Genomic DNA, 11,715 nt, shown 5'->3' with positions numbered 1-11,715 from the left:
GCCGGACGCTTAACCGACTGAGCCCCCTAGGCGCTCCAATGTTTACTTTTGAGACAGGAGAGAGAGAGACAGAGACAGAGAGGGAGAGAGAAGTGGGGGAGGGGCAAAGAGAGGGGGCCATGGAATCCTAAGCAGGCCCTGGACTGACAGCAATGAGCCTGATGCGGGGCTGGAACTCACAAACCACGAGATCATGCCCTGAGCCGAAGTCAGATGCTCAACTGACTGAGCCCCCAGGGGCCCCATGATTAATCATTTTATTTTATTGTATTGTATTTTATTTTTTTTCTCCATAATATTTTATTGTCAAATTGTTTTCCTGATTAATCATTTTAGAGTGAACACTTTGGCGACTGATGACCTCCGGGTGGTAAGTTCGTGTTTCACACTGCGTGTAAAGATCATTTAAAAATAAAAATAAGCAAAAATAAAAAATAAAATAAAGCATTTAATACAGTGTTGTGACACCACCGCCTCTATCTAGTTCCCGAACACTTTCACTACCCCCAAACAGAAACCCTGTCCTATTATCAGTCACCTCCCACTCCCTTTCCCCAGATCCTAAACAACCGATAATCTGCTTTGTGTCCATGGATTTGTCTGTTCGGGACATTTCACATAAATGAGATCATACAACAAGTGGCCTTTGTGTCTGACTTCTTTCACTGAGCACGATGTTTTCCACGTTCATCCACGACGTGGCATGTGCCAGGGCTTCGTTCCTTTTTACGGCTGAGTAGTATTCCACTGTACAGACGGACCACATATTGTTTATCCTTCATCAGCTCAGGACATTTAGACTATTTAAAAATAATTTTTTTATGTTTATTTTTAAGAGAGAGACAGAGACAGAGCACGGGTGGGGGAGGGGCAGAGTGAGGAGACACAGAATCTGAAGCAGGCTCCAGGCTCTGAGCTGTCAGCACAGAGCCTGACACAGGGCGTGAACTCACAAGCTGTGACATCATGACCTGCGCAGAAGTTGGGAGCTTAACCGACAGAGCCACCCAGGGGTCCCACTCCTGGACTATTTTTAAGGAAATGTTAGTTGAGCACTTACTCTGTGCCAGGCACAGTTCTAAGGGCTTAATCCCTACCTGCAACCCCCTCTATAAAGTCTTACTTGTGAATACCATTCCCATTTGCCCATTTCACAGTGGGCAAATGAAGACAGAGATAGGCAGGCAGGATACCAAAGGAACTACAGACTATCTCTTAAGTCTTTATACTCTGGAGATAATAAGAAAGCCAAGAAAAAACAAGATAAATGCCAGGTAAAGACCTTAAGGGTTTTCCAGGCATGGAGGAAAGCATGTGCAAAGACCCTGAGGTGGGAATGAGCTGGTATGTTGGAGGAAAAACATAGAGGCTCATGTGGCTGGAGTGGACAAATGAGGGCGAGAGGAAAGAGAGTACATGGTGGCTTTGGGGTCTGGGGGTGGGGTTGGAGAAGGGTCTGGTCTGTACTCTGAGACAGGGAGATAGAATCTGAAACAGACAGTGGTAGAGGAGACTGGGAGCAGGAGGGAGAGAAGGGGCCTCAACTTCCCAAGGCCTTGGCCCAAGGGGCCACGGAGGCCTCATCCTCACCTGTATTACCCCAGCCCAGATCTTTCTCTGATACCCTGAATTCTGGAGCAGGGGATGACTGCCCTGTGTGGAGAACAATGTGGGTGCACAGTAGGTGCTCCATAAATATTGGGTGGATGGGTAAATAGAGGGATGGACAGATGAGTGGGTGCGTGGATGGACAGACATATAAATGGATGGGGAGATGGGTGTCCTGAAGGAGGGAGACGTGGCACCCAGGTTAGTGAGATAAAATAGCATCTCCTACCTTCCAGCAGGTGACTGGGGAGGGGTGGGTGGAGGAATTCATCCAGCCACGCTGGGGGGCTCACCCATCCTTCTCCAGCTTCAGAAAAGGTCCCCCCGGGCGCCTGGGTGGCTCAATCGGTTAAGCGTCCGACTTCAGCTCAGGTCATGATCCCACAGTCTGTGGATTCGAGCCCCGTGTCAAGCTCTGTACTGACAGCTCAGAGCCTGGAGCCTGCTTCGGATTCAGTGTCTCCCTCTCTCTCTGCCCCTCCCCTGCTCACTCTGTCTCTGTCTCTCAAAATAAAGACATTAAAAAAAAATAAAAAAGAGGAGGTCCCCCAGAGTGGAGGCTGAAGGGCGGGGGTTGGGCAGGGTGCCAAGAGCACAGGGGCGGGCTGGCGGCTACTAGATGCTGCTACCTGCCTCTGACTCAGCGTCGCCATGGCAACGTGGGCCCTGCCGGATGCTCCTCCTGCACATCTCTCCCCCCACATGCCTCCTTGAAGGGGGAAGGGGCAGAGGGGCAGCTATTTTTATGCAGGCTCAAGAACCACACTGCTCCCCTTCCCCTGTACCCCTTAACCTAGTCTCCTGAGTCACCCCCTTCCTTGCACAGCTTGTAGCCAGATCTGGGGTGAGAAGGGGAGTGAGGGGCGAGGGGGGGGGGTGGAGAGTCAGCCCCTCTCTGGGCTCAGCCAGGGACAGGGCCAGGGAATGTCTCCTGGGGTGGGTACTGCAGGGGAAGGAAGATCATAGGCATGTGTTGGGAGGAGGCTGGATGATAGGAGGGGCAGAGTTGGGGGGTAACAGGGAGACAAGCCAAAGCCACAGAGGGGGAGGGGAGGCCAGAGTGGCACCCACAGGGGGCAGAAGACAGGTCCCTGTGGCTCAGGGGAGCACCTGTGTCCCCAAGACGCCCCTGCATCCTCTGGAACATGGGCACTGGTGGGGAGACAGACAGGGAGGGTAGTCACAGGCTCCTCCTGGCCTGGCAAGGACTCCAACTACCCCCCACCCCAGGTGCTGGTGACTTAGGTGGCCCCTGTGATCCCTCCAACCCATCTCCCCTCTCCTCACCCTACTCTAGGCCTTCATCTAGATCCTCCAGCACCTCATGCATTCCTACCTCAGGACCTTTGCCCATGCTACTCTGGCTTTCAGGAATCCACCCTTCCTTGGTCCCCCTCTTGGTGCCCCCTTTGTCCCCAGATGTCACTGATCCTCTGCACATCCCCCTGAGGTTTCTGAGTAGCTCCTGTCACGGCTGGATGTATTACCTATTTTTTCAGTTGTTCCCACCCCAAGAATGTCAGGCCCCTCTCAAATCTCCCGTTTGCCCAGCTCCACTATGGCAGCGGTCAGTGTGCGGAGGGAAAGGGCACCAGGCAGTGGAATGGTGTGTCTGGGTCCTCTCTACCTGGCCCAGAGCTGTAAGGACAGGGTGGGAGCGTGGGGTGACTTACAGCTCCCGGGTCCAGGCTGACCCTCAGTGCAGGGCCCTGTCAGAGGTCAGTGAAGAGTGGGCAAGCGGCCAGGAGCCGCTGCGGTTGGGGGGTGGAAGCTGAGCGAGCCCTGGGGGCCTCCAGCCCCTGAGGTGGCCTGTGAAGTCCCCTATCACCACACATACTGATGGTTCTCAGGGCCACTGAGTCCCCACAAGTCCCAGCTGTGCCACCCTGGGAGACAGTCACTTTGTCTCCCTTGTAGAGATATTTATAGGGTCACCTTTCCTTCCTCCAAGGAGACTGAAGACGAGTTAGTTCTGGTGCCCAAGCAAGGACTGAGAATCCCACTGAAAATACTTTCGTGTTTTCTCTCTTCCACCTCCTGCTGTCTCTAGGCTTCTCCGGCTGGTGTCTCTTAACTCGTTTGTCTCAGTTTCTCTGGGGTCTCTGTTTCTGTCTCACTCCAACAGACTTTCCTTCCCTCCCTCCCTCCTCCCTCCTTCCACCTCCTTCTGCCTTTCTCTCCGTCTCCCTTTTCTCTCCGCTGTTTCCAGCCCTGGCCCTCCTATCCGGAGGCCCTGATTAATCAGGGCTTGTCTAGAACCTCGGGGTTGGCCCCTTAGCCTCGATTTACCCGTCCATCAAATGGGCTAGTCCTAGGGCCTTAAGCCAGGAGCGGAGGGGGCTGAGCAGCGTTCCCGCTTCCCCTCAGATGCGGGAAGCCCTCCTAGGCCCGGCGGCAAGGGGTTAACAGCGAGCCGCCCCTCCCCCCAGCTCTGCATTTAATTAGCGGCCCCGCGGGGCGCGGAGCGGGGCCAGTGGGGGGAGGGGAGGGAGATGGGAGGAGAGGGGAGGGGGTTAGAATCCGAGGGAGAGGCTCGAGAGTGGGCGGAGGTCTAGAGGATAAAACCGTGACGGGGGTGGGTTGGGATGGTGGGGGGACAGCCGTGGATTCGAATTCGGACTCGCTAGTGTCTCCCACTTGCATCTCTCGCCTCTAGATTGTCTCCCCCGCCCTTCTCGAAGGCAGGAGCTGTGAGCCCGAAGTTAAATGTCAGCTTTCCTCCTTTGTCCGGTTGAAGAAACTGAGGCCCACGTCTATGAGGCGACTTGCCAGGACACAGGTCTGGGACGTACGGCACTTCATCGGGAGGTTTTGTAGGGATTTGTCTACCTGCTGGGAAAGCGAAACAACACACAAAACACGAGTTCGTCGCAGCCGAGTGACCCTGGGGGCTGTCGTGGAGCGGGCCAGCGCGAACGACGGGGACACAGGCGGGCTGGGGCTTCAGTCTCAGCTAGGCCGCGCACCTCCCCGAGCCTCAATTTCCCCCTCCGTTTCCCAACGTCTGGACCGCTGTTAGGCGAACCCCGCCTACCACCACACCCACGACTTCCAGCGCGGCGTGGGGCGCGGGCCGGGCGCCCGAGTCTATGCGGCTCCGCCTCGCCTTGACGTCGGCGCTGACGCCACCCGCCCCCCTCGCCACTGGGTCGCGCCGCGGCGTGAACTGTGCGGCGTTGGCTGGCCGCGTCCGGGCCCTCCACACCCCTCCCCCACCCACGCCAGAGGAGGGGCCGCGCAGGGGGGAACGACGGGAGACAGGTCCTGGGCAGGCTCAGCCGCCCGGCGAGGCGGGAGGTCCCCGCCAGCCTCCAGGCCTTTGCGCCCTTCCCTCCGCCTGGAATGCGCCTCCCTCCCGGGTCCAAGTCCGTGTTTACTGCGAGCTCTCTCCCTCCCGCCGGGCCCTGACCCCTCCGGGCCTGGGAGTGTCCTCGTCCGGCTCGGTCTCCTCGGGCCTGGGGCGGGGTCCTCTCCTCCAGCACTCCATTGTTTCAAAGTTGAGTTTCTTCCCCCAATTTTTCAGATGAGAACCATCCAAACCCAGAGAGGTGAACCAGCAAGGGGCCGCGCCGCGCTGGCCGAGCCCCAGCTCGGGCGGCTCCCCGCCCCCACCCCTGTGGGCGCCCCCCCGATCCATCCTCGCAGCGGGGGAGGGGACCCTGCAGTCTCCGCCCTGCGTCAGGGGAAGTGAGAATGGGGGGCCCTCCCCCGCACCCTCACCACTTCCTCCCGGGGAGAGGCAGTGGCGAAGGAAAGGGGGAGGTGGACGGGCGAGGGAGTTTACGGTGGCGGCCTCAGGTTCCGAGTGGGGGAGGGTGGGGGCTGTGTCCCCCACGGTCGGGAGACGCAGGGCTGGCGTTTGTGTGTCTCGCGTGCCGGAACGTCCCCCAAACCTGCTCCTTCTCTGGGGCCCCTTCCTAACCGACTGGGACGATGCCTGCTCCTCCCCACTCCGGCGGCCCCGCCCCCACCCCTTCCCCGCTCTCTCTCCTTCCCAACTCGCCCCCATTCAAAGTACTCCGCTGGGGCCCGGCTCCTTTACTGGGCGAAGGTCAGGTGCCGGCCCTCCAGGCCCCTCAGGCCTGAGGTCCAGGTCCAGCATTCCTCTGCACCAGCACGGCCCCCTGAGCTCCAGTCCCATTGCCTGCAGCTCGCGGTGAGCGGGGCCACCGGTATTCCAATCTACCCAACAGAATGTGAAGCCATGCTCTGCTCAGAGCCTGTTTGCCCATCCGAAAAATGTGGACTGTTGGCCCTCCTTGGAATGCTGGTGTGTGTAGGGGGGGCGGGTATCAAAGAAAAACGTCGGGAGTGGGTGTCCCATCTTGGCAGCATGAGTGCATCGCTCATTCATTAATTCACTCATCCATTCATTACTTCCCCAAACCATCCGTTACATCATCTACTCATTAATTCACTTACTTATTCGTACTCATTCATCGATTCACACATTTCGCCGCTCCCCAATCCCTGGGCACCTGGGAAGTACGTCAGGGGCCCATAGCTCATCACAGAAGGATGTCAGGGGCCACAGGACTGTGGGTGGGGACAGCCCCAAAGTCTTTAGGCGGAAGCTTCTACTTAACTGCACCAACCTGAAGGCCCAGAGAGGCCCCGTGGAGTCCCACCCCCAAAGAGCTGCTACCTGCCACCACCTTCATTTGAACCTGGAAACGGCCAGTAACTCACAGGTCCTGAGAGGATACTGGTGGAGGCAGGCAACCCCCACACGTGGAAGGTGGTAGTAGGCGCTCACTGCTGAAGCTCAGCACATCACTGGACATGCACTCTGTGCTGGGGCCCTCGGAGATAAAACTACCAACGGGATCCCTGTGGCCCCTCCTGTACGCTTGGCTTGGGGATTCCCTGCTTTGAATGCTTTCTGGATATTTTGTCATTCCTGCTCTGGGCTCGGCCCAGAGTGTCCCTGAGAAAGGAATGCTTTGGGTTTTACTCTCATTTCATCGTTTTTCACTTTCCTTCTCTTTATGGAAGAGAAACTGCCTTTCCATTCTTGGTGGTGACATGAAGTTTCCCTTTTGAAATATATCTACTTAAGTAAAAACAGAAAAGGGGGTCGACCTAAAGGACAAAGAGTGACATCAGCCTAAAGCATGCTTCTTCATTATGGTGGTTATGTCCTGTCTCCCCCTGGAGTTACCAGCTCAGGAGGTGACAAGGAACGTTGGAAAACCCTCCCCCAGCACACAGAGGCAGGCCACACAGTGGGTGCTCAAGAGAGGGTAGTGGAACTGGCGGATGATGGTACCTGAGGCTGGCTCAAAGAAAAACAAACCATCTTCTGCAGTTGGTTTAGTGAGCTCCAACTCACCACCCTCTGATCCCCAAACCTGCTGGTTTCCCAAAGACGGCCTGTGAAAGGAACGAACCTGGGCCTAGGGATAAGGCAGTGTTGCTGGATGAGCACAAGGATCTGGTAGGCAAGGTGGTGTGAGACGTTATTTTCTCCTTGAGCCGGCACCCTTCTGGGCTCACCCGGGACAATCAACGAGCAGTGGACTTAGACTTGGCCGCCCTGCCCGGCCTGCCTACGGGAGGCTGGGGACACTGCAGCCTCTGGGTGCAGTCAACGGGGCCACGGGTAGTAAAGCAGGCTCTGTCAGTCTGCTTCCATCCGTGCTGAAAGGGAGCCGAGGACGTGTGGGTTTCATCGTCCATAAAATGGTCTTGTGAGACTGGAAAGCGCCAGTGTCGGCCCAGAGGACAGGGTGTGGATCCTGTCCCTGCGGCTGGCCAAGCACCTGCACTGGACTGGGGATGTGACTGTGGTTCCCGTCCCCGGCGAGGGCGGAAGCCGGGCTGGAAGGGAGGGGAGGGGCCACCGCCTTGGCCGGTAACCAGATCCTTTGGAATGCGCCGGGGCCGACGCGCCCCCGCCCCCCCCCCGCCCCCTTGCGGGGTCCCGTCACCCGCGGACTGTCCCCACAAGCCCCGCCCCCACCAGCCGATGGGTTCTAAGCGCCAGGGGACGTTCCCCATAAGTCCTACCCAGCCCCGCGGTGTCCCGAGCGCCGCGGGACATTTCCCGCGTACCTCCCCAAGGAGAGGTTCCCTCCGCCTCACCCCTTTCTGCTTCCTGATTAACTCCTTTTTTTTCTTTTTCTTTGGGGCTTTCCGTTTTATCAAGTAGATTTTTGTTCTCTGGGTCTTCAAATAAAGACTAAACATTAAACCGAGCTGCAGGTTGCTTTAAACAAGAAGGGTAAACTCAGAGAGAGAGAGAGAGAGAGAGAGAGAGAGAGAGAGAGAGAGAGAGAGGCAGAGATTGGAATCCTGGCTGGGAGAGGGGTGGGGGATTAGTTTCAGCTTCTGTTCCAAATAGGGGTGGGTGGGGGTAGGGGTTGGGGATTCTTTCAGGCGGGTAGAACCGACACCCTCCCTGGACGCTGATCTGGGAAGTGAGATAATGCCCTGAGGCTCCTGGAGGGGCTGGGAAAGTTAAGGGCAAAAATGCAGGGTGACCCCTGTTACCGATTTCTCCCTCAATCCTCTTCCACAGCCCCCTCCACTACTCTTGGGAGAAATACCACCAGGGTCCTTAGAAGCCCTGCACCCTTGCTCTCCTTCTCTCCCTCTGGCTTCCCCTGGCTCACCCAACCCAGCCCCACCAGCTTCTCTCCACCACTGTGCCCCAGGGCTTTTGCATTTGCTGTTCCCACTGTCTGGGCCGTTGGGCCTTCAAAGCATCTCAGGGTTTTCTCCAGCTCCTCCTTCATTCAGCATCACCTCCCAGGGCGCCCCTCCCAGATTACCCAACTCAAAACATACCCCCTTCCATGGAGGGGGCACTCTTCAGCCTTCTTGCAGTTGTTCCTCTTTCAGACTGGGTGCTGGGTGAGGTGTTTGTCCCCATCACTTGGCTCACAGTAGGTGCTTCATCGGATTGTGTAGAATGAATGAGAGAACAGGAGTTACCCCTAGTTCACTGCATATGGCTGGTTGATGGATTGAGGCCTCCTATTGCCCTGGCTGATGAGGCGGGCATAAGGTCGGTCCAAATGGAAGAGCAGTACTAGGGTGTCCCAGAGGGCTCTCTGGCTGGGAGAAAGGAGAGGGCAGGGAAGGGCGTTGGGTCAGAGGGAACAGCAAGTGCACAGCAGAGACTGAAGGAGCCAGTTCTTCAACTCCTTGAAAAAGTGGGGCTGGCTGAGTCTGCCCAGGGCAGCTTCCCAACCTCAGAGGCCAAGACAGGTCGTGCCTCCCCAGCCTCTTGGACCCTCCGCTCCCCCATCTGGGGCAGACAGAGCCCAATACAAGATGGTGGACAGGCTCAGCCAGACAGTGTGGGGAGCTGTGGCTTAGGGAACTCCTTGAGGGTGTGGTTAGGGAAGGCCTCTTGGAGGAGGAGACAGTGGGTTTTGAAGCAAGAGTAGCAATTTGATTGTTGGATGGAAAGGGACTTCTGGCTGCAGGAACTCCAAACCAAACAACCATATACAGTTAAGGTTGGCCTAATAATAATAACATAAAACAATCACAGAAAACATTTATGAGCTCTTACAACTCCTTCAAATCCAATAAAAATCACAATATTTTTTGAGGCACCTGGTTGGCTCAATTAGTAGCGCGTGTGGGCTCTTGGCCTCAGGGTCGTGAGTTCTAGCCCCATGATGGGGGTAGAATTTACTTAATTAAAAAAAAAAATGAAACAGGGGCGCCTGGGTGGCTCAGTCAATTAAGCGTCCAGCTTCGGCTCAGGTCATGATCCGAATTGTGGGTTCGAGCCCCGCGTTGGGCTCTGTGCTGAGCTCAGAGCCTGGAGCCTGCTTCAGATTCTGTGTTTCCCTCTCTCTCTGACCCTCCTCTGCTCACACTGTCTCTGTCTCTCAAAAATAAATAAAAAAACATTTAAAAAAAATGAAACAAAAAACCACAATATTCTATGGGGTAGGTGAGATTATTCACTCCATTTTCATGAGGAGGAAACTGAGACTCAGAGAGGTGACATGCCTTGGGTTCCCTGTGCTGCCATTTCCCAAGGCCGGTTTGCTGGTCAGTTTTTCAGCTCAGGTAGGTTCTGCCCACATTTCACCAGACCATTCACCCACTTATTAAGGTCAAGGCCCCAAGTCAGGATGAAGGCTATTTTGGTCACCCGCTCATGTCCTACCTTGGAGAGACGCATGGTCCCATAACCTCCAATCTAGTCCCATTGCATAGGCTCAGAGAGGGGTCTCACAGAGACCTACATGCCTAGAAACACAAATGGACACATACATGTACACAAGTATACCTATGTGTATATTACACAGGCACATAGATCTCTATGCATGGACGCACACTAGCACGTAGACACCCACCCTTTGTGTGTGAACACACGTGAGTACACGGACCCATCCATGAGCACAACACAGGCACAAATGGACATTTGTGTGTACACAGACACACATTCACACCCCTGGGCCATTGCCCACCGGGCCAGGCCTCTTGCTCCTGGAGACAGTTTCCTCCATGCTCCAGAGCGCTATTAGGGGCAGGGCCAGATGAGGTAGGGAGGTAGGAGACCAAGGTTGGGGGCTGGGAATGTTCATGCCCACAGCTGAGTCAGACAAACTGAGGCCAGAGACTGCCACAGCAACTAGGCCAGGCAGCATTCTCTTTGAACACCGAGCTGGGGGCTGTATTGAATCTTGGGGATCAGCAGGTTCAGGATAAAGGTTCCTGCCCTCCGGGAACTTAGGGTCCAGCATGTCATTCTGAATGCTTCCAAGGATATAATGGAAATATGGTGAGTGGGAGGAGCCTCTCTGAAGACACATGGTTTGCACTGGGGAAGGGAGCACAGGGCAGAGGGCATAGCATATGCAAAGGCCCTGAGGCAGCCATGAGGCTCAGAGAAGGTGAAAGTGAAAGGTCAGAGGGAGTCAGTGGAAGAAGGGTCCTTAGACCCTCCACCATCTACCTGAGAAGCTGGCTCCATCTTGGATGTGGTAGGAGCCATGGAGGGGTTGGGTGTAGCTGTCAGCCAGACCTAGATGTCCCAAGATCCCTAGGGGATCCCTCATATCCCATCCCCAGCCAGTCTTTAAGAAGGCCCATTGAGCATTGACAATAACAAAATAGTAATAAGCAGGTAACAATTACCAGATATGATCCCTGCCTTAATATTCGGGAAGGGAGAGCCACTGAGGAAACTGGGGGGGGTGGGGGGAGGGGGACGCTAGTCAATCACCCTCACCTAGGGACCTACCGCAGGCCCTGGCAGATGCAGAGTAAAAATGTAGGCGGCTGCCGAAGAGCAGAAGGCCTGGGTTCTACTCGGTGAATAAGAGGTCAGGAACTTGGTCACAATTTGCTGAGCCTCAGTTTCTCAGTCTTTAGTCAGGAAGTCGGACTCCGTACTTTTAGACTCCTCAGTGAAAAGTATCAGGATCAAAGCGCTTTCAGCAACTTCTGGCAGTGCTCCTCTCCCCTCCCTCATCTTTCTGGGGCAAACACACCACTGGAGATTTGGGGTGGGGGTGAGACAGGCAGATCTGGACAACATGCCCAGGAAGCCGCCGGGAACACCTCCCTAAAGGCCTTCTGCCCCCAGCCTGCATGGAGCCAGAATGTAGGTCCGCGCTAAGGCAGGCACTTTGTAGATGTAGTGGAGTGGAGGGCGCCAGCGAGTTATTTATCCACCCAGGCCCCAACCCCCACTGGTCCCCCGAGGCCGGCGCCGCCCCCGCCCCCGCCCCTCCGGGGCCCCACGCGAGGATGCGGGGCGGGGCCTTGGGGAGGGCAGGCGGCTGGTGGCCGGGCTCATCACGCCACCCGGGACGTGCCTTGGCGGGAGGCAGCGCTGGGGGCATTGGTTATACACTGCGCTCCTGGGGCGGGGTAATCGGTCCGGGCGCAGGGTCCACCCCCATGACGTCAACCCACAAGGCTGCGCGCTGTTGTGCGGTTTACCGCGCGTCACCGGGGCAACGACAGCTAGAGGGGCATCAGAGGCTTGGCCCCGCCCCACGATGCAAATGAGCGACGTCACCCACGCCCAATGGAGAACGGGGGCAGTGAGCTCATCGCGCTGGGCCGAGGCTATAAAAGGGCGCCCGAACTGCGCGGCGTAGGAGCCGCCGCCAGCGGAGGGCCGGGCGCAGC

At 56.5% G+C, this 11,715-nt stretch overlaps 1 long non-coding RNA gene across 3 annotated transcripts; it reads right to left on the bottom strand.

The window, feature by feature from the left end:
* Window positions 1–3,758: 3,758 nt before the first annotated feature.
* On the bottom strand, window positions 3,759–11,660 carry LOC115275165. 3 transcript variants are annotated; one of them, XR_003901414.1, is made up of 4 exons: window positions 10,808–11,660; window positions 9,740–9,822; window positions 8,398–8,667; window positions 3,759–4,440 (listed from the first exon to the last, which is right to left on the bottom strand). It is a non-coding gene; the product is annotated as an uncharacterized LOC115275165 (long non-coding RNA). The 3 variants fall into 3 exon arrangements; XR_003901413.1 differs by having other exon boundaries at window positions 10,820–11,660; XR_003901415.1 differs by having other exon boundaries at window positions 8,398–8,663; window positions 10,820–11,660.
* Window positions 11,661–11,715: the final 55 nt, after the last annotated feature.

This window comes from Suricata suricatta, chromosome 12, assembly GCF_006229205.1.
Source record: "Suricata suricatta isolate VVHF042 chromosome 12, meerkat_22Aug2017_6uvM2_HiC, whole genome shotgun sequence".
NCBI classification, from domain to species: domain Eukaryota; kingdom Metazoa; phylum Chordata; class Mammalia; order Carnivora; family Herpestidae; genus Suricata; species Suricata suricatta.
Note: the sequence above shows the minus strand (reverse complement) of the source record. Positions and strands in the feature narration are given on the sequence as shown.